Below are 19,875 nucleotides of genomic sequence, written 5' to 3'. Positions count from 1 at the left end.
CGCCAGCCGCACCCAGGGGAGCCCCGGGCCCCGGCTCGGGCCCCACCTGGAGCCCAGCGGGGCCGGGGGCAGCTCCCGCTGCAGCTGAGAACCGCGGCCCCGCGCCCGCCCGGGCGGCACCCGCGCCGCCGGCAGCACGTGGCCACCAGGGCGCAGCTGCTGGGCCCGGGCTCCTGCGTCACAATGTGCCAGAGCCCCGCCCCAGGAGCTGCCCCGCCCGGGCTGTGCCAGAGCCCCGCCCCAGGAGCTGCCCCGCCCCGGGCTGTGCCAGAGCCCCGCCCCAGGAGCTGCCCCGCCCCGGCTGTGCCAGAGCCCCGCCCCAGGAGCTGCCCCGCCCCGGGCTATGCCAGAGCACCGCCCCAGGAGCTGCCCCACCCCGGGCTGTGCCAGAGCCCCGCCCCAGGAGCTGCCCGCCCCGAGCTGTGCCAGAGCCCCGCCCCAGGAGCTGCCCCGCCCCGGCCTGTGCCAGAGCCCCGCCCCAGGAGCTGCCCCGCCCTGGCTATGCCACCCAGCCCCTTGAAACACCCCCAGTGCCACCCATCCCTGTGGAAACACCCCCCCAGCACCGCCCGCCCCACAGAAACAAACCCTCCTTCCCCAGCGCCTCCTCACTGTAACAGCAGTGGGCCGAAAAGGAAGGTTTGGGAGATGGGGGGAGGGGGAAGAAACGGCCCCCATAGGGTGTCCAGATCTCACCGTCACACCCCTCTTCACCCCATAGCCCCCCACTGGCCTGCTGCATCTCCTGCTCGTCAGTCCTCACCCACCACTCACCTCCTTTCACCTCCTCCCTCCCCAGCCAGGTACCCCCATGCCCACCCCTAGAGCCCCTGCTGGCTCACTGCTCACCTCTGTGCCCACCTGCCACTTGCCCACCCGCTCGCCCACCTGCTCCCCACTTGCCCCCTCACCCCCCCCCAAGTGTAAAGCCTCATTCAAAGCCCCAGGGGTCACTATATCACTGCACCCAGCAGTCACTCACTGCAGTACCAAACATTAAACTACTGAAAATGGAGCCCCCCCTCCAGCCACCGATGTTTTGGACTAGAAAGCTTTGCCCCAGACATCCCCTTCAGAAGACATCCCCAGACGGGCTGAGGGATACTGGTGTGACCTCACCTGGCAGCCCCCAAAGAAGGAATTGGGGGGACTGAATGGACAGGGCCCCTCTCTAGCTGAAGCCTGGGAGGTACGTGGATCCCACTAGAATTTAAAATGAAAAGTGAGGGAGGGGAGGCTTTATGGGACCTGGGCAGCTCTAGATACAGCACCAGGCACGTAGGAGGATTTCCACTCTTGAGCCGTGGAAGCACATATTGACTTTTCCTTTCCAGATTTAGTTAATGTTCAGAAAGGGAATCTAGCACCTGCCTTCCAGATTTGAACACCTCAACATCCAGAAGTGCTCTCCAGCTCAGTTTGGGCAGCTGTTACTTCATTTCTCCCAAATCAAATAGGCTGATCCACTGTCATTTGCTGTAGAAAAAGTAGGATAAATTTGAGCAAGAAATGTTTCCCAGGGGTTATTAGGACTGGAATTGCAATTTTCAACAGCCATTGCCTTTTTGTTGTTTTTGTTTTATTTGTTTAAAAGGAAGACAGTGATATTGCATTGGCAAATTCCCCAGAGAAAGAAAGAGTGGAACAAAAGAATAATAAAGGCACCTCAGCTTTTCCTCATTTATGGAGGACAGTCTTATAATATGCATCCAGATCTCCTCCAATCACACAAGCTGAAAACTTTACTGCAGCTCTGTAACCATATGGGAACCAATCCTGTCTGTGTTCTGTGCACATCCAAAATTCCTGCTGAATGACCCACCCTGGGAGCAAGTTACCAGTGACCCAGGGCTGGGGTGGAAGGAGAGTGCAGGTGGCGGGGAGAGCCCAGGGCTGGGATGGCAGGGGGGTGCGGGTTGGGAGTGGAGAGCCCAAGGCTGGGGTTGCAGGGGGGTGCGGGTTGGGAGTGGAGAGCCCAAGGCTGCGGTGGCAGGGGATGTGGGTGGAGGGGGCAGAGCCCAGGTCTGGGGTGGCAGGGAGGTGCAGGGGGGAGCCCAGGGCTGAAGTGGGGGCAGCCAAAAATTTTTTTTGCTTGGGACGGCAAAAAACCTAGAGCCGGCCCTGCCTCCACGCACCGTGAGGTAGGTAGGAGCGGATCATTATTATCCCTACTTGAAAGAGGGAGAAGCTAAGGCTGAGAAAGGAGAATTGACTTGTCTTAGGTCACACAGCCAGTCAGTGGCAGAGTTGGGAATAGGACCCAAGAGCTCAGATTTTCAAACTAACCATCGGATCTTGAATTTCAGACATTGAATGACCTGAATAAAGTGCTCTCAGATGAGCTCCAGACCAACAACAGTGACAGTAATTATTCAGCAAGTATTTGAGGAGAACTGCAATGTTAGAGAGAATCATGAACTGCTCAGAGACCATTAATGCAGAGAAGCAGGGCCACCCAGAGTGGGGGGCAAGTGGGGCAATTTGCCCCGGGTCCCGGGCTCCACAGGGCCCCCCAATAGAACAGCGGAGGCTCCCGCCCCAGCCCCTTACCCCCGTCTCCGCCCAGCTCCTGGAGCCTTAGCGCGTCAAACAGCGTCCCTGGACACCGCTGCAGCGTGGCTCCAGCAGGGCCCCTGAGCCCCGCCCCACTCAGAGCTGCGTGGTAAAGTGGAGGCACTGCGAGCTCAGGCTGAGCTCAGCTCCCTCCGCTCGGCGTGGATCTCACAGCCCCGCCCCCTCCCCATGCGGCTCTGAGCGGGGCAGAGCTCAGGCCCCGCCGGAGACACGCTGCAGCTGTTCAGCAAGGCGCTGAAGCTCCGGGTGAGGAGGGAGCCGGGGGTAAGAGGCTGGGGCCAGGGGGGTTGGCTAAGGGACAGGGAGTCCTGGGGACAGTCAGGGCACACGGAGGGGGGGCAGGGAATGGGGGTGGATTGTGGGGGTTCTGGAGGGGGTCTGTCAGCACTCAGCGGGGGTCGAAAGGGGGTGGGGCAGTCAAGGGACAGGGGGGGGGGTCTCTGTGGGATGGTGAGGGGACAAGGAGCAGGATGAGTGGGGGTCAGATAGGGGGCAGGGCCAGGCTGTTTGGGAGGCACAGCCTTCCCTACCCTAAAGCTCATTCAGCAGTTTGAGGCTTGCAGACGAGCCAAGCTGTTAGCTTTTCCATTAGGGCTCCCATCCCTTTCACTTCTCAAATGCCAAATTATAGTCTGTATTTAATTTCAGTGCCATAGGGAGATTCATGTCAGGGGAGGGGAGCTTCATTTAAAATTAGCCACTGGGGGAGGGATCACATGAGACGAGCAATGTCCTTCCCAACCCTACCAAGGGAGACCCCCACTCCCCTGCATTCCCTGAGGCTCCAGAGGGGTTAATTCAGTGGTTCTCAAACTTTTGTCCTGGTGCCCCCTTTCACATAGCAAACCTCTGATGTGCCCCCCCCCCTTTATAAATTGAAAACACATTTAACACTATTATAAATGCTGGAGGCAAAGCGGGGTTTGAGGTGGAGGCTGCCAACTCACGACCCCCAGTAATAACCTCGTGACCCCTGAGGGTCCTGACCTCAGTTTGAGAACCCGGGTTAATTTAATTTTAGCACCCTGTGTCCATTCACATGCATGTGCTATTTTGAGCATTTCAGTTTTGACAATATAGGCTCATCCCAGATTCTGGAACAAGCTCAAATGCTCAGTTTGTGGAGTATGTACATAAGCTATAGTAAAGAAAAACCCACAGTAACCGTCTCCAGTGTGTGAGGGACCCCATGGAGCCAGTCTCTAGGAAACAGATAAATGCATGGAGATTAAGTCCATTAATGGCTATTAGCCAGGATGGGTAAGGAATGGTGTCCCTAGCCTCTGTTTCTCAGGGAGTGGAGATGGATGGCAGGAGATCATTACCTGTTAGGTTCACTCCCTCTGGGGCACTTGGCATTGGCCATTGTCGGTAGACAGATACTGGGCTAGATGGACCTTTAGTTTGACCCAGTATGGCTGTTCTTATGTTCTAACCTAAATGAACCCAAAGTTATGGAGACAGATATGAGTCAAGGAAGCCAGCAGAGTATCAGAAACCTGGAAAAATCTCTGCCTGGATGGGCTCAGGCGTTTGGTTACAAGCTGAGGTGGTTCAAAAGTTTTGGATTTTTTTTTAAGCAGAATTTTTTTTATTGTTTCTTTAAACAATCAAATACAGCAAGCAGCATACTTCTGAAACCTCCAACCTCAAACCTCGTTCAGGTTTTGGCAGACTAATTTCAGCTTTTCAATTAAAAAAAACCACAACAAATTTTGAAGGAAAGCAGACATTGTCTGTGATTTTTTTTCTGGTTTTTAAAAACCCCTAGTTTTCGATCCAGAAAAAGTTTTGATGGAAAATATTTGTCCAACCTTTTTAATGAGCTTTAGTGCCTGTTAGCACTAGCGGATGCTGAGAACCAGTGATACCTTGTAAAGAAGTTTTCTCAAAACTGGGTTTGTGCCGAGATGCGGAAGGTTTATTTTTCCCAGGGGCGCCCGTGGGGGGGAGCAAGTGGGGCAATTTGACCTGGGCCCTGCAAGGGCCCCCAGGAGAATATAGTATTGCAATTTTTTTTTATAGAAGGGGCCCCCAAAATTTCTTTGCCCCAGGCCCCCGAATTCTCTGGGTGGCCCTCCAGAGAAGCAGCAAAATTTATCAAACATGTAACTGGTTCTGACTTATTTACTTGGTCTTAAAAGAGACCAACAAGGACCTGAGTCTCGTCCCTGTCAATAACCCCCTGCTCAGCCAATCAGGGTAGAGACCGAGGACGGGAGGCTGAGGGTTCTCACCAGAGAGCCCAAAGGATGGCCCAGGTCACTGGTGGGGATCACTGCCCGAGCACTATTTCAGCCCCACATTTTTGGGTGTACCTCCCACAGTGGGAGCTGCAGAGCACTCCCCCGCAACACAACACACACACACACACTCCCCTCCTGGTGTTAGTAGGGGAACAGGAGAAAGGACAAAGGAAGCAAGAGACGAAGAGAAAGGAGGGAGGGAGGGATGGAGGAAAAGGTGAAACAAAAAGGACAAACCCTAATGTCCCCAGTGATTCTAAGGGACAAAATCCCAGGTGCGCAATAAAATTCTGCCTCCTTAAGCTCGTGTTTTCCATGCCTAGAATTCAACTCTCACCAGATGGATCAGACTGAACAGGTTTCAAACCTTGAGGAGGCTCTTACCTTCTAAACAGGGACGGCTGTTTTCTAGCAAAATCACTACAAGGGAAGGAGAAAACTCGAAAGAGGTTCCTCCTGACGCTCACATCCGTGAACCCGAATACTCTCTCAGTCCTCAAAGAGAGACCTGGAGAAGGAGACTTGCTGGAGCAAAGCCACAGGGGTCTCTGAGGTTTCCCTGGCCCCTCGCCCCTGTCCTGCCTGGCTGATGTCAGCATCTCTCTGTGAGGTCACCACCTCCCCACCACCGTGGACCAATAGGCTGAGGTCCTGCAAAAGGCCTTTGTGATGTCACTGCCACACCCCTCCCTTGCTGGGCTAATGTCCTGCCCCTGGCCAGGCACTTTGCAGGTTTGAGCTACTCCCTGTGGATCACCCCACTCAAGGAGCGTTCGTTCTAGGCAGCAAGCCGGCTAGACAGGGAAACATCAGACGCTGCTCCCAATGCTACACTCAGTTTTTCAGAAATGAGTCAACTTTATGGCCAGAAGAGACCATTAGAGCATCTAATCTGACCCCCTGCATATCACAGGCCTCCTGTATGACACAATAACTACTTTTGGGGCAAACACATTCCAGAAAGCATCTAGTCTTCATGAAATGACATCAGGAGATGGAGAATCCACCACTTTCCTTGGTAGCTTGTTCCTGTGATGAATCATCCTCGCTGTTGAATATTTGTGCCTTAGTTGCAATATGAATTTGTCTCTTTTCACCTTCCAGCCATTGGATCTTGTTATGCCTTTCTCTGCTCGATTCAAGAGCCCTTTAATACCCACTATTTTCTCTCCAATATGGCACTTCAACACTTCAATGAAGCCACCTTTCAATCTTCTTTTGATAAGCTAAACAGGTTGAGCTCTTTCAATAGCTCACTAGAAGGCATTTTTCTCCAGCCCTCAGGACATTTGGTGGCTCTTTGCTGCCCCAGCTCCAGTTTCACAACATCTTTTTAAACTGAGGACACCAAAACTGGAGGCAGTACTCCACTATCAGTCTCACTGATGCCATGTCACCTCCTGTGATGTTATTGACATAATCTGTAACTGTATAGATCACCGTTGCGACCGCTGTGCTATATTTGTAGCCAGTATTGTAGAAAGGTTGTCATGTAAGGGGTCTATGGAGAGGTTCTGATTGGCTGATTATAATGATGCTATCTCTAGATGTGTATCATTTTTGTAGTTGACGTTATAAGTATTGGCTCTGTTCTGTCCATATTTCAAACTTGTGCTCTGCTTCCGGGGAACACCCCAGACAAGTTGGAGTCAGTTCTGCCTAGCCTGCTTGATGGCCCATTAAGGACCATCAACTATACAATTGACCCACTGAGAGAAGGCAGATATGCCTTGTGACTCGACTCAGCAAGGTATGCAGGGACCTGCCTATGGACAGAACTCTAATATTTTTCTATGCTACGTGCTGGATAGAGTATCCTTGGGACAAAGAAAGCAAAGACCACATGGCAAGAGACTATAAAAGGCTGATGCCTTGTCTCCAATCCTGCTTCATACCTCTGGAGGGACTTTGCTACAAACTGAAGCTCTAGACAAAGGACTGAATGACCCATCCCAGCTGCGGATTGACTCCAGAGACTTGATTTGAACTTGCAGTTTATTCCATCATTGCTACAAGCCTGAACCAAGAACTTTCCCATTACTGTATGTGAAGGGTTCAAATCCATGTGCATTTTATATAACAACCTGGTCTATGGATTGTGCCAGCTCTTTTCCAGACCCGAAGTCCAGACTATGGTCTAGCCCACTATGACTCTTTTGATGGTTTAAATTACACTCACAGGCACTGAGGATAGAGTTACTGAAAGTTTGGGAGTTAGGAGCTGATAGGTCAGTGGTCCAGTCCCCTCACAGATGACCCCAACCCTCTGGGACAGGGGCAGGTCTGAGCTCTCACACCAAATGCTCATTGTGGTTGCCAGAATCTATGGGCGGCTCATTTAGTTTACACTGAGGGTTGAGTCCTGCTTCGTGCACCATGTGTGAGAATGAAAATCCTAAACCGCCCTTTGAAATAACGAATGCAGCAGGATGTGTTATTGTCCCTGCCCCAAAGCAGACAGACCGATGGAGAAATGCCATTGAGACTAGGGTAATACTCCACTGCCGTTCTACCTTTTTTACTTGCTACACTCCCTCCCAGCCTTGTGGGGTCTCAGAGCCCGTTATTGAGCCTGAGCCGAGATGTCTACACTGCAAATTTACCACCCCACAGCCCAAGCCCCGGGAGCCTGAGCTGGTATGGGGCGGCCCTGGGTGTTACATTGCAGTGTGGACATAAGTGTTTCATTTCTTAGGTTCTGCTGCCATCGTGTGGCCATTTCCTTCCCCTCCTTTCTGTCCAAAGCGCAGAGCCCAGTTCCTCCAGGGGGAGAAGGACATCTTCCTTCTTCCCTTCCTCAATAGGCTGGGGTCTGGCTGGGGAACAGCCGTTTCTGAGGATTAATTTCATATTAATGGTGTTGATCTATAGATTTTACAGCCAGATTAGATCACTAGGTACCTCTGCTCTGACCTGATTCAGAACAGAGTCCAGAGATTTTTACCCAGTGACTCCTACATCCACCCCAAGATCTTCTGGCTGAACGAGGAGGGTTCATTCAGAAAGTCATCGTGTTTGGGTGTAAAGGTGTGAAATGATGGGGAAATTGGCCCCTCTTTCAAGTTTAAACGTTGTAACTTCTACACCTAGACCGGGGTGGCCAACCTGAGCCTCAGAAGGAGCCAGAATTTCCCAGTGTAACTGCCAAACGTGCACCTTTGTATGCAACTACTGAGTCAATTGTGAACCTTCCCATCATTGTCCTTTGCTCTTAATCCTTAATCCATCATGGGCCCATTTCCCGCCTCTCTTTTCATACAGAAGCACAATTTTCTTTGCACAGACACAGGAACAGCAAGATCTTTCTCTGTCCCTTGTGCAAAGCAGGGGGCCAAATTCCATGGAAACAATGGGCAAGCAGGGGGCTCTGGGCACATCCAGCCCTGGCCGTGAGATGTTCCCTCCCACTCTTTCCCTTCCACTATGGACCCTGCATCATAGTAACTCTAGCTCAGGAACTAATCCATGCAACAAACCTCGATGCCAACTCTGCCCACATATCTACACCAGCAACACCATCACAGGACCTAACCAGATCAGCCACACCATCACCGGTTCATTCACCTGCACATCCACCAATGTAATATATGCCATCATATGCCAGCAATGCCCCTCTGCTATGTACATCGGCCAAACTGGACAGTCTCTAAGGAAAAGGATAAATGGACACAAATCAGATATTAGGAATGGCAATATACAAAAACCTGTAGGAGAACACTTCAACCTCCCTGGCCACACAATAGCAGATCTTAAGGTGACCATCCTGCAGCAAAAAAACTTCAGGACCAGACTTCAAAGAGAAACTGCTGAGCTCCAGTTCATCTGCAAATTTGACACCATCAGCTCAGGATTAAACAAAGACTGTGAATGGCTTGCCAACTACAGAACCAGTTTCTCCTCTCTTGGTTTTCACTCAACTGCTAGAACAGGGCCTCATCCTCCCTGATTGAACTAACCTCGTTATCTCTAGCTTGCTTCTTGCTTGCATATATATACCTGCCCCTGGAAATTTCCACTACTTGCATCCGAAGAAGTGGGTATTCACCCACGAAAGCTCATGCTGCAAAACGTCTGTTAGTCTATAAGGTGCCACAGGATTCTTTGCTGCTTTTACCTCCTCTTTCTTTATGCTGCTGTTGTTATTTCATGGATTGTCTGGGATGGGGAAAAGCTGAGTTCACTCCAGGTGGAGGGAAAGAACCCTGAAAATCTCAGGACCCAACCCTGCTACCAGGATCACTGAGGTACTGGGAATCTGCCTGGGAAAGGGACTGTGTGAATTGTCAAGGTGGGGAACGAATAACAATCTACAACTAGATCCACCTCATTAACCACCGACACAGGCTAATCCTGCTGCCGATAGAAGGGAAACTGGGAGCCATTCTTTGCTCTTCAGCCATGGAAACTGACCCAATTGAACCGCAGTGAATGTGCTGGGGAAAGCTGGAGTTTACAGGCAGGTGGAAATAGCAGATCCTAGAAACACCTGGAGCTCCGCACACCACTTCTGCCACCAGAGTGAGGTGTTGAGCTGCTCACAGCATCCCCCACCATGACCTTGCAGCAGGCGATTGCAGCACCCCCAACCCAATGCAGGGGAGATGGCTGAGTGTATCTCTGCACCCTGAGACCAGGGCATCCACTCTCTCTGCCCCACACATAGAATCTGGCCCTGCTGAAAAGTGACCCCTATGAACAAGTCACCTCCAGGAGAGCAGGATTGGTCCTCAGAGAGGGGAACGGGCTTCTCGTGAAGCTTATAGGTCACTGGATGCTCTGGAAACAGGAGGGCTCTGAGTGTAACCCATAGCAAACACAACCTGCTAGGGGATGTAGCTCAGTGGTTGAGCATATGCTTTGCATGTACAAGGCCCTGGGTTCAATCCCCAGCATCTTCATGATCATTTTTTCACCCTGCTGCTTTGCTCATGCCCAGAGGGGATATGGCCCACCAGTCTCCCTGCACCAGTTTCAGTCCTGCTCAGTGAGGGGCAAGTGACAATTGCATGGAAGGTCTGGGGGTGGGTTCTGCTCCTAAGTCACCTCAGTACATTTAAGATTCCCATCCGCTGTGCTGCTTGGGACAATGGTAGATGAGAAGGGCGAATCCTCCAGCACTGGAGGGAAAGGTCCCATCTGCACAGCCTGAGAGGCAAGGAAACAGAGGGGCAGTCAGTGCTCAGGGAGGAGAGGGGTCAATGATTTACTCCCAGCAGGGGACACTGTCTTTTTGAGTATCAGCGGGGTAGCCGTGTTAGTCTGGATCTGTAAAAGGCGACAGAGTCCTGTGGCACCTTCTAGACTAACAGACGTATTGGCGCATGAGCTTTCATGGGTGAATCCCCACTTCGTCAGATGAATGGAGTGGGAATTCTGTGCCTGGCTAGCCAACTACAAAAGCAGTTTCTCCTCCCTTGGTGATCACACCTCAACTGCTAGAAGAGGGTCTCATCCTCCCTGATTGAAGTACCTTCTTATCTCTAGACTGGTTCTTGCCTGCATACTTATACCTGCCCCTGCAAATTTCCACTACGTTCACCTGACGAAGTGGGTATCCACCCACGGAAGCTTATGCTCCAATACGTCTGTTAGTCTGTAAGGTGCCACAGGACTCTGTCTTTTTGAGGCGAGTGCTGCTGGCTTGAGATGGTGCTGACGATGGATAGAAAAAAGGCTGGAGTCAATGGCAGATGGGACCACAGAAGGGGAAGGGGAATGGCAGCCCCACAGAAGGTCCTCGGTGCTCAGATGCCCCCAGTTATTGCACCCTGGCCTGTCCTAGACAGAGAAAAGACACCGAGGGACCCAGCCCCCTACAGTGATCCCATGGACAAGAACCTGGTTAGGAGTGGGGTGAAGTTTCCCTCTGAGCAAAGGGGAGCTGAAATCCCTCCGTGTCCTGGAATTTAAGCAATGAAAGCTTCAAACCCTGCATGGGTGTGGGCTGAGGTGCATCAGCAGAAGATTGGACAGGGGTGGCAGGTTTGTATAATTTTTGGTGGTGCCCAGAATGGGACCAAGTCCTGCCCCACACACCTGTGTAAGGCTCTGGGAAGGAGTTTGGTTGTGGGAGGGAGAGGGGTTGGGCTCTGGGAGAGTTTGGGTGCAGGGTCTGGGCTCAGTCAGGGGGTTGTGGTGAAGGAGGCAGTGTGGGGGGCAGGCTCTTGGATGGAGTTTGGGTGCAGATGTGGGGTCTGGGCTGGGGCAGGGGGTTGGGGTTGCAGGAGAGGGTGAGGGGTGCAGCATTTATCTCGGGCATCTCCCGAAAGCAACCTGCAGCCCCTAAGCTGGAGGGCCGGGGGCGTCTCTGCGCACTGCTACCCGCAGACTCCACCCCTGCAGCTCCCATTGCCACAGTTGGCAGAGTTGGCAGTTGGGGCGGGGGCAGCATGTGGAGACCCTCCCACCACCACAGTTGTTCTTCTCACAGCTGGCTGATGGGGGGCAGCAGGGGATCTCCCCAATCTGGGGGAATCTCTCTGTGCCCCACTGTTAGTTCTCCATCCTGTCTCCCCCTAACCACGCACACCACTCCCCTCCTCATTATCAATGTTTTAGAGAGACCCCTCCCTCCCTTTATGGGATACAGACTCTCTGTGACAAAGACTGACTGGGGCTCCTCTCTGCATGGCCCCAGTGGGGAAGGAAAGAGACTGGGGGAGGGGGAGAAGATGAGAAGGAGTCTAATGGGCAAAGCCAGAATAGAGATTTTCTTCCTGTTAAAATGCACTGGAGTCTCATTGCTGAAAAGCCGCATCTTGAGTTAAGTTTGAACCAGCAGCCTTTCAATTACCAGGCAAAGGTGTGAACCACAGAGACTGATAACTGCCTGCTTCCCAAATGTGTTTAAAAAACACCTACAGGGGTGCAACTGGTTAGTGCAGAGGGGCCATCGGTTGGGGTTATGAGTTCAAGCTTTCTCTCAAGCCCTTGTTTCTCTTACCTGTGTAGTTTGTTTTGCCTAATTCATACACAAAGTGCTATAGTAGAAAAAGGAGAGTAAGTTCTAAAATGTAGAGGTGGGTGCATACTTTAGAAACATCGCCCCTGTGCTGCCATTAGTTCCAGCAGATTGTTCACTGGAAGGGCAAATTGATTTCTTTGCTGCTGAGAAAGATGCCAGGACAGGTCTGTGGGCACCAGATCTCCCTGCTTCTTCCAGCTCCTTCCCTGCTCCAGTCACTGCTGTAGGAGGGTCCTATATGCACTGAGCCTAAACATTTTCCTGGGCCTTCTTAGCATAGTTGGCAGCATGTCAGTCTCATACTCAGTAGGTCCTGAGCTCACACCTCAGAAAAGACAATGGTTTTCTGCTCCCTGCTTCAGATTTTCTAAAGGAAATCAGAGAAAAGAAGCTATAGGAGAGTGGTTCCAAAACACTCTAACACACACAAATTTTTCCAAGGCATTAACTTTTCCTTCTCTGTGGAGTTTGTATTCTCCATAGAGCAAAATAAAACATGCAAGTCTAAGACTAATACAGTATGAAACTCAATACAGATAAAATCTCACCCTCAGAGATCTTCCAACAAGCTTCTTTTGCAGACTAGACTTATTTCTTGTCTGGGCCCAATCTTTGCACCTGGTATAGTCCTTGTTCCAGCTCAGGTGGTAGCTAGGGGATTTCTCATGACTGCAGCCACCTTTTTTCTGTTCCACCCCCTTATACAGCTTTGGTACAAGGCAGGAATCTTTTGTCTCTCTCCTGGGGAAAAGCCCCAGGTTTAAGATGGATTCCTGTACCAGGTGACATGACCTGTGAGACCCCAAGCCTTCATTGTTCCTGGCCTGACTCACAGATGGTGCAGGACAGAGCCATCTCCAGTCAATTGTCTTGGTTAATGGGAGCCATCAAGAGTCCAAACCACTATTAATGGCCCACACTTTGCATCATTACAACAGGACCTCAGAGTTATAGTTCATATTTCTAGCTTCAGATACAGGAAAGATCGGTTCATACAAATAGGCTGAACACACACAGTAGATAATAAGCTTTGTAATGATACTGCACAAGAGACCTTTTGCATGAAGCATGTTCCAGTTACATTATATTCACACCCATTAGCATATTTTCATAAAATCATCAACATCACAGCAGGGAAAGGGTTTTACTGCGGCACCTGGGAGCAGTTGAGTTTCATGTCCAGGCTCTGCTATGAGTTCCTCCAGGTTTCCCATAAGCACACAGGGCCCTTAGCGGGTACTCTCGATACAGGAATGGCCCAGATACAATGAAGTGATGGGAATTGCATTTTCCTTTTTAATTTTTGAATTTCCAATGACATTTCTGTTTGTGATTTTGTTTTGCTTCGTATAACTGTGTTTTCTCAGGGACTTGATATTTACCAAGCTAACTAACAGCTAATAACGGGAGACTTCCAAGCAGGGCGTGGGCGAGCAGAAAAGAACTGTAAGAGATGCTGGTTTTCGACCTTGTGTTAGATAAGAATAGAATGCAGATTGTAGCAGAAATTGCTGAGAGAAGTAAGCTATCAGAAAGGAATATGTACAAACAAAATGCAGTTGTTGCTCCTTACTGTATGTCACAAAAGGTATAAATGCTTGCCTTAATTGTTTATCTAACCGAGACCTACCTTGGGAGGGGAAAGTCTGCCTGTCTGTACTCTCCCGAATAACTGCAGTTGCTCGAAATAAACGGCATAATATAATAACATTTAACATCTCTGTGGTGGGAAGAACATCTCAACAGCCCAACACTGTGGCATTTGATTTCAAAAATGAGAACTATACAAAAATGAGGGGGTTAGTTAAACAGAATTTAAAAGGTACAGTGACTAAAGCGAAATTCCTGTAAGCTGCATGGACACTTTAACGACACCATAATAGAGGCCCAACTTAAATGTATACCCCAATTTAAGAAACACAGTAAAAGAACTAAAAAAGAGCCACCAGGGCTTAACAACCATGTAAAAGAAGCAGTGAGAGACAAAAGACTTCCTTTAAAAGTGGAAGTCAAATCCTAGAAAGGAGCATAAACATTGCCAAATTGTAGGTGACAAATCTGAGGAACTGTCACAGACTGAAGTGTCACTAGAGGAGGTTTTGGAATTAATTGATAAACTCAACATTAACAAGTCACCGGGACCAGATGGCATTCACCCAAGAGTTCTGAAAGAACTCAAATGTGAAGTTGCGGAACTATTAACTATGGTTTGTAACCTGTCCTTTGAATCGGCTTCGGTACCCAATTACTGGAAGTTAGCTAATGTAACGCCAATATTTAAAAAGGGCTCTAGAGGTGATCCCGGCAATTACAGACCAGTAAGTCTAACATCGGTACCGGGCAAATTAGTTGAAACAATAGTAAAGAATAAAATTGTCAGACACATAGAAGAACATAAACTGTTGGGCAAAAGTCAACACGGTTTCCGTAAAGGGAAATCATGTCTTACTAATCTATTAGAGTTCTTTGAGGGGGTCAACAAACATGTGGACAAGGGGGATCCAGTGGACATAGTGTACTTAGATTTCCAGAAAGCCTTTGACAAGGTCCCTCGCCAAAGGCTCTTACATAAATTAAGCTGTCATGGGATAAAAGGGAAGGTCCTTTCAAGGACTGAGAACTGGTTAAAAGACAGGAACAAAGGGTAGGAATTAAGGTAAATTCTCAGAATGGAGAGGGGTAACTAGTGGTGTTCCCCAAGGGTCAGTCCTAGGACCAATCCTACTCAACTTATTCATAAACGATCTGGAGAAAGGGGTAAAAAGTGAGGTGGCAAAGTTTGCAGATGATACTAAACTGCTCAAGATAGTTAAGACCAAAGCAGACTGTGAAGAACTTAAAAGATCTCACAAAACTAAGTGATTGGGCAACAAAATGGCACATGAAATTTAATGTGGATAAATGTAAAGTAATGCATATTGGAAAAAATAACTCCAATTATACATAAAATATGATCGGGACTAATTTAGTTACAACAAATCAGGAAAAGATCTTGGAGGCATCATGGATAGTTCTCTGAAGATGCCCACGCAGTGTGCAGAGGCGGTCAAAAAGCAAACAGGATGTTAGGAATCATTAAAAAGGGATAGAGAATAAGACTGACGATATTATTACCCTTATATAACTCCATGGTATGCCCACATCTTGAATTCTATGTACAGATGTGGTCTCCTCATCTCAAAAAAGATATACTGGCATTAGAAAAGGTTCAGAGAAGGGCAATTAAAATGATTAGGGGTTTGGAACGGGTCCCATATGAGGAGAGATTAAAGAGGCTAGGGCTTTTCAGCTTGGAAAAGAGGAGACTAAGGGAATATGATAGAGGTATATAAAATCATGAGTGATGTGGAGAAAGTAGATAAGGAAAAGTTATTTACTTACTCCCATAATACAAGAACTAGGGGCCACCAAATGAAATTAATAGGCAGCTGGTTTAAAACAAAAAAGGAAGTTCTTCTTCACACAGCGCACAGTCAACTTGTGGAACTCCTTGCCTGAAGAGGTTGTGAAGGCTAGGACTATAACAGGGTTTAAAAGAAAACTGGATAAATTCATGGAGGTTAAGTCCATTAATGGCTATTAGCCAGGATGGGTAAGGAATGGTGTCCCTAGCCTCTGTTAGTCAGAGGATGGAGATGGATGGCAGGAGAGAGATCACTTGATCACTGTCTGTTAGGTTCACTCCCTGGGCTGCTTCTGCTCTACAACTATAATTGTCTTTTTACACCAAAATCACTAACTTGAGCACCCAATTCCCTGTACAGTCCTAGTGGATGTAAGGCACAGGTAACTTTTGCCTCAGGGTAGCTTGTTGGCATCAACCCTCTCTCCCCCACCTGGAGCTGATGAAATTCCTGGCTGGAGGGACACACGCTCCTACAAGTCAAAAGGAAAGAAGCTGATAGAAAAGATCACAGGACTGACCCCAAAGAAGGGTGAGCTGCAAAAGGCAGAAGCAGGCAACTCATCTGGCAGAGCTGAGAGACCACAGTGAAGATGGTGCAAAGATCACTATATTGGAATTAGCAAATCTGATTTTTTTTTAAAACAAATTTTTGGGAAGCCCTAATAAAGGCATTTCTTACAGTTCTCTCCGATTTGGATTTTCTGATATCTAATAGGGAATGACATCTGATTGAAGCTTTTCCCAAATGCAGAGCATGTGTAGGGTCTCTCTCCACTGTGGATTCTACGATGTCTGATAAGGGTTGAGCGCTGACTGAAGCTTTTCCCGCACTCAGCGCACGTGAAGGGCGTCTCCCCTGTGTGGATTCTCTGATGTGTGATAAGGTGTGAGCGCCGATTGAAGCTTTTCCCGCACTCAGCGCACGTGAAGGGCGTCTCCCCTGTGTGGATTCTCTGATGTCTGATAAGGTGTGAGCACCGACTGAAGCTTTTCCCGCACTCAGCGCACGTGAAGGGCGTCTCCCCTGTGTGGATTCTCTCATGTCTGATAAGGAGTGAGCGCTGACTGAAGCTTTTCCCACACTCGTGGCATGTGTAGTGTGTATCTTCCAAGTTGATTCTCTCATGTGTAATAAGGTCTGAGAGGCTACTGAAGTTCTCTTCGGGCCTCTGCTGAGTCTCAGAGGCTTTTACTGTTTCTCGGAGTGCACAACTCCTGGAAACATTCCCTTTGGGTCTTTCTGATAACGTCCCATGTGGTGCTCCTTGCTCAGCATCTTCCTGCTGGGGTTTCTGCTCCTCATTCTCACGCACCATCCTATCACCTGATGGGAGACAGAGAGAATCCAGACATAGGTCACTCCCTATGCCTGAGAGAAAGGAAATCTCAGAGACAGGAATTTTAAAAGGGATGAACAAACCAAAATATGTGCAGGAGAGATCAAACCTATCAGGAGCTGATTTTCCCCAGAGGAGAGAGGAAGGGATCAGTTTTGGTCTGCATTTCACCAGAACATGGAGGGGGGAAAGTGGGATCAGGTAGGGATCTGCTGCCAGTTGTTAGTCAGGATAGGTGGGAAGCCATGAGTGACATCTCCCTAATTATTCCACATCTGCAGGGAACAATCCTGAACTTGGAGAGCTCACAAGGTCTTTGTAGGGCATCCCGAATGTTTCCTGTATTCACGGACAGTTTTTGACTTGCTTTAACCAAGTCCTCACCTGTGCAGGCAGCTCTTGGAAGCACTTCTTTCTCAGAACCCTGGAGGTCCTGGACCCACGGCTCTTCCCCTTGTTCGAGCTGTGAGACCACATCAGGTTTGGAATTTAGAAACCCTATGCCAGACAAAGAAAACAAGGGAGGTCGGTGGAATTTGTGGGATACTTGTCACAAAGAATATTCCATGGTTTTAAGCTCAGATCATTTTTAAGCAGTAACATCCCAAGACCAGCTTCCTTGGCTCCAAGTGGCAGGAGAGTTATTATTATTATTAATCATACGCATTACCTAAGTGCCTAAGGACCAACTAACAGTGTGTCTCCATTGTGCTAGGCACAGTACAAATGCAGAATAGTAGATGGCCCGTGCTCTGAAGAATTTACAGTCTAAATAGACAAGACAGACACAGCATGGGGGAAGGGGTAGAACCCTCTGTTAGAATGGCGATATTCAGGCCTGCCTGCAAAGCCTTCCCCACACACTTAGGTGTATTTTTATCAGTTAGCTAGTTACAGGAGTATGAAAACAAAGAATCAAAATCACAGTGTGCCTGTGTCTGGGCCTTCTCTCACTAGGATAGCCTGAGGCCTTGTTCTTAGGCTAAGGCCTTTGGCTAAGCACCAGGGGCAGCCATAAGCTGGGAAGCAAAGGGTCACATCCTCACATCCCAAACCAGTCACACTGAAATAAGGTGCTATTGGGCTGTTAGGAAGATAGTCCTGTCTGGATCTTAAGATGGTTAAAGAAACCTTAATTTGATAGCATTCTGTCTGGCAAGAAATCACTTATCTATGGTTGTGGTTGTGAAACCCTCATTTCTGTATTGCTTTATCTTTATGGCCACCACTTTTACATTGTTAATCGGTCTGGTTCTCTAATTGTTTCTCTCTCCTGTATAATTAATGTTGCCAGGTGTAAGTTAATTAGGGTAGTGGTTTATAATTGGTTAGAGCAGGAGTAGGCAACCTATGGCGGCACACGAGCTGATTTTCAGTGGCACTCACACTGCCCAGGTCCTGGCCACCGGTCCAGAAGGCTCTGCATTTTTAATTAATTTTAAATGAAGCTTCTTAAACATTTTAAAAACCTTACTGACTTTACATACAATAGTTCAATTATGTATTATAGACTTATAGAAAGAGACTTTCTAAAAACGTTAAAATGTATTATTGGCACATGAAATCTTAAATTAGAGTGAATAAATGAAGACTCAGCACACCAATTCTGAAAGGTGGCCGACGCCTGGGTTAGAGAATTATGTCACAATATGTTAGAATTGGTTAGTTAAATTTCAGCACAATTATTGGTTAAGGTATAGCTGAGACTATTACTCTATAAATGGGGTCAAACTGGAGGGGGGAAGGAAATTGGAATAATAGAATATCAGGGTTGGAAGGGACCTCAGGAGGTCATCTAGTCCCACCCCTGCTCAAAGCAGGACCAATCCCCAACTATATCATCCCAGCCAAGGCTTTGTCAAGCCTGACCTTAAAAACCTCTAAGGAAGGAGATTCCACCACCTCCGTGGGGAACTCATCCCAGGGCTTCACCACCCTCCTAGTGAAATAGTGTTTCCTAATATCCAACCTAAACCTCTCCCATTGCAACTTGAAATCATTACTCTTTATTCTGTCATCTGCTACCACTGAGAACAGTCTAGGCCTGGTCTACACTGGGGGGGGAGTTCGATCTAAGGTACGCAACTTCAGCTACGCGAATAGCGTAGCTGAAGTCGAATACCTTAGTTTGAATTACTTACCCGTCCTCACGCCGCGGGATCGACGTCCGCGGCTCCCCCGTCGACTCCGCCACCGCCGTTCGCGGTGGTGGAGTTCCGGAGTCGACAGGAGCGCGTTCGGAGTTCAATATATCACGTCTAGATGAGACGCGATATATCGAACTCCGAGAAATCGATTGCTACCCGCCGATCCGGCGGGTAGTGAAGACGTACCTCTAGATCCATCCTCTTTGGAACCCCCTTTCAGATAGTTGAAAGCAGCTATCAAATCCCCCCTCATTCTTCTCTTCTGCAGACTAAATAATCCCAGTTCCCTCAGCCTCTCCTCAGAAGTCATGTGTTTCAGTCCCCTAACCATTTTTGTTGCCCCCCGCTGGATGCTTTCCAATTTTTCCACATCCTTCTTATAGTGTTGGGCCCAAAACTGGACACAGTGCTCCAGATGAGGCCCCATGAATGTTGGTTAGGGGGCGAACGGGAACAGGGACACAGGCAAGGCTCTGCAGCATCAGAGCTGGGAAGGAACAGACTGTATCGGCGTATAGAGATAAGCCCGACTGGTGTGAAGGGCTTCGGAATATGTAATCTTATAGGTGTAAAAATTGTACAGACTATACCAGCCTGTGACATCATCAATGAAGTGCCCATTTGTGCCTGGGTAGGGGCCCTGCTCTGGGAGGGAGGATGCAGCAAGGACTCAGGATCGGTGGCCGGGGTCGCTGTGCATAGGAGATGGGGAGGTTATGTGAGGAGGGGGGTCAAGTGTTAAAATAATAATATTTGGGGAAAAAATGTATAATAAAGTGAAACTGAACAGAAATAAAACTGGAGTGGAGGCTCTAAAGCAACAAGGCTTCGGTAGGGATTTGGGGTTAAAGGTCTGGGATCCCCCACAGCTCCAGATCCCCAAACCTCTCCTCCCTCCCACTGACCCACCCACCCCACTTCCTGGGTGCCCTTCCTCCACATTCCCCTCCGCTTCTTCCCATTACTCTCAGCCAGCACCACCTCCCGGCACCTTGAGAACTTCTTGTATTTTCTCCTCGTCTCTCACAGCCTCCTACCTCCCTGCTGCTTCTTAGCTCTAACCCTGCACACACCCGCCCCATGTCCTGGCATATCTACTACCCCCGTCTCCGTCCCTCCCACGGCTCGCTTATCCCTTCACCCATGGGATCCTGAACGGCAACATTACACGCTCTCCTAAAAGAGCTCATCTGACTGTCAC

General features: G+C 49.1%; 1 non-coding gene and 1 pseudogene across 1 annotated transcript; both read left to right on the top strand.

Moving 5' to 3' along the window:
- Nucleotides 1-19,875, top strand: part of LOC120381606 — a 259,643-nt pseudogene that overhangs the window by 47,645 nt on the left and 192,123 nt on the right.
- On the top strand, nucleotides 9,647-9,718 carry TRNAA-UGC. The gene has a single exon. It is a non-coding gene; the product is annotated as a tRNA-Ala (tRNA).

This window comes from Mauremys reevesii, linkage group 14, assembly GCF_016161935.1.
Source record: "Mauremys reevesii isolate NIE-2019 linkage group 14, ASM1616193v1, whole genome shotgun sequence".
Classification (NCBI taxonomy): Eukaryota; Metazoa; Chordata; order Testudines; family Geoemydidae; genus Mauremys; species Mauremys reevesii.
The sequence above is the reverse complement of the archived record's forward strand: the minus strand, read 5'-3'. Positions and strand labels throughout refer to the sequence as shown.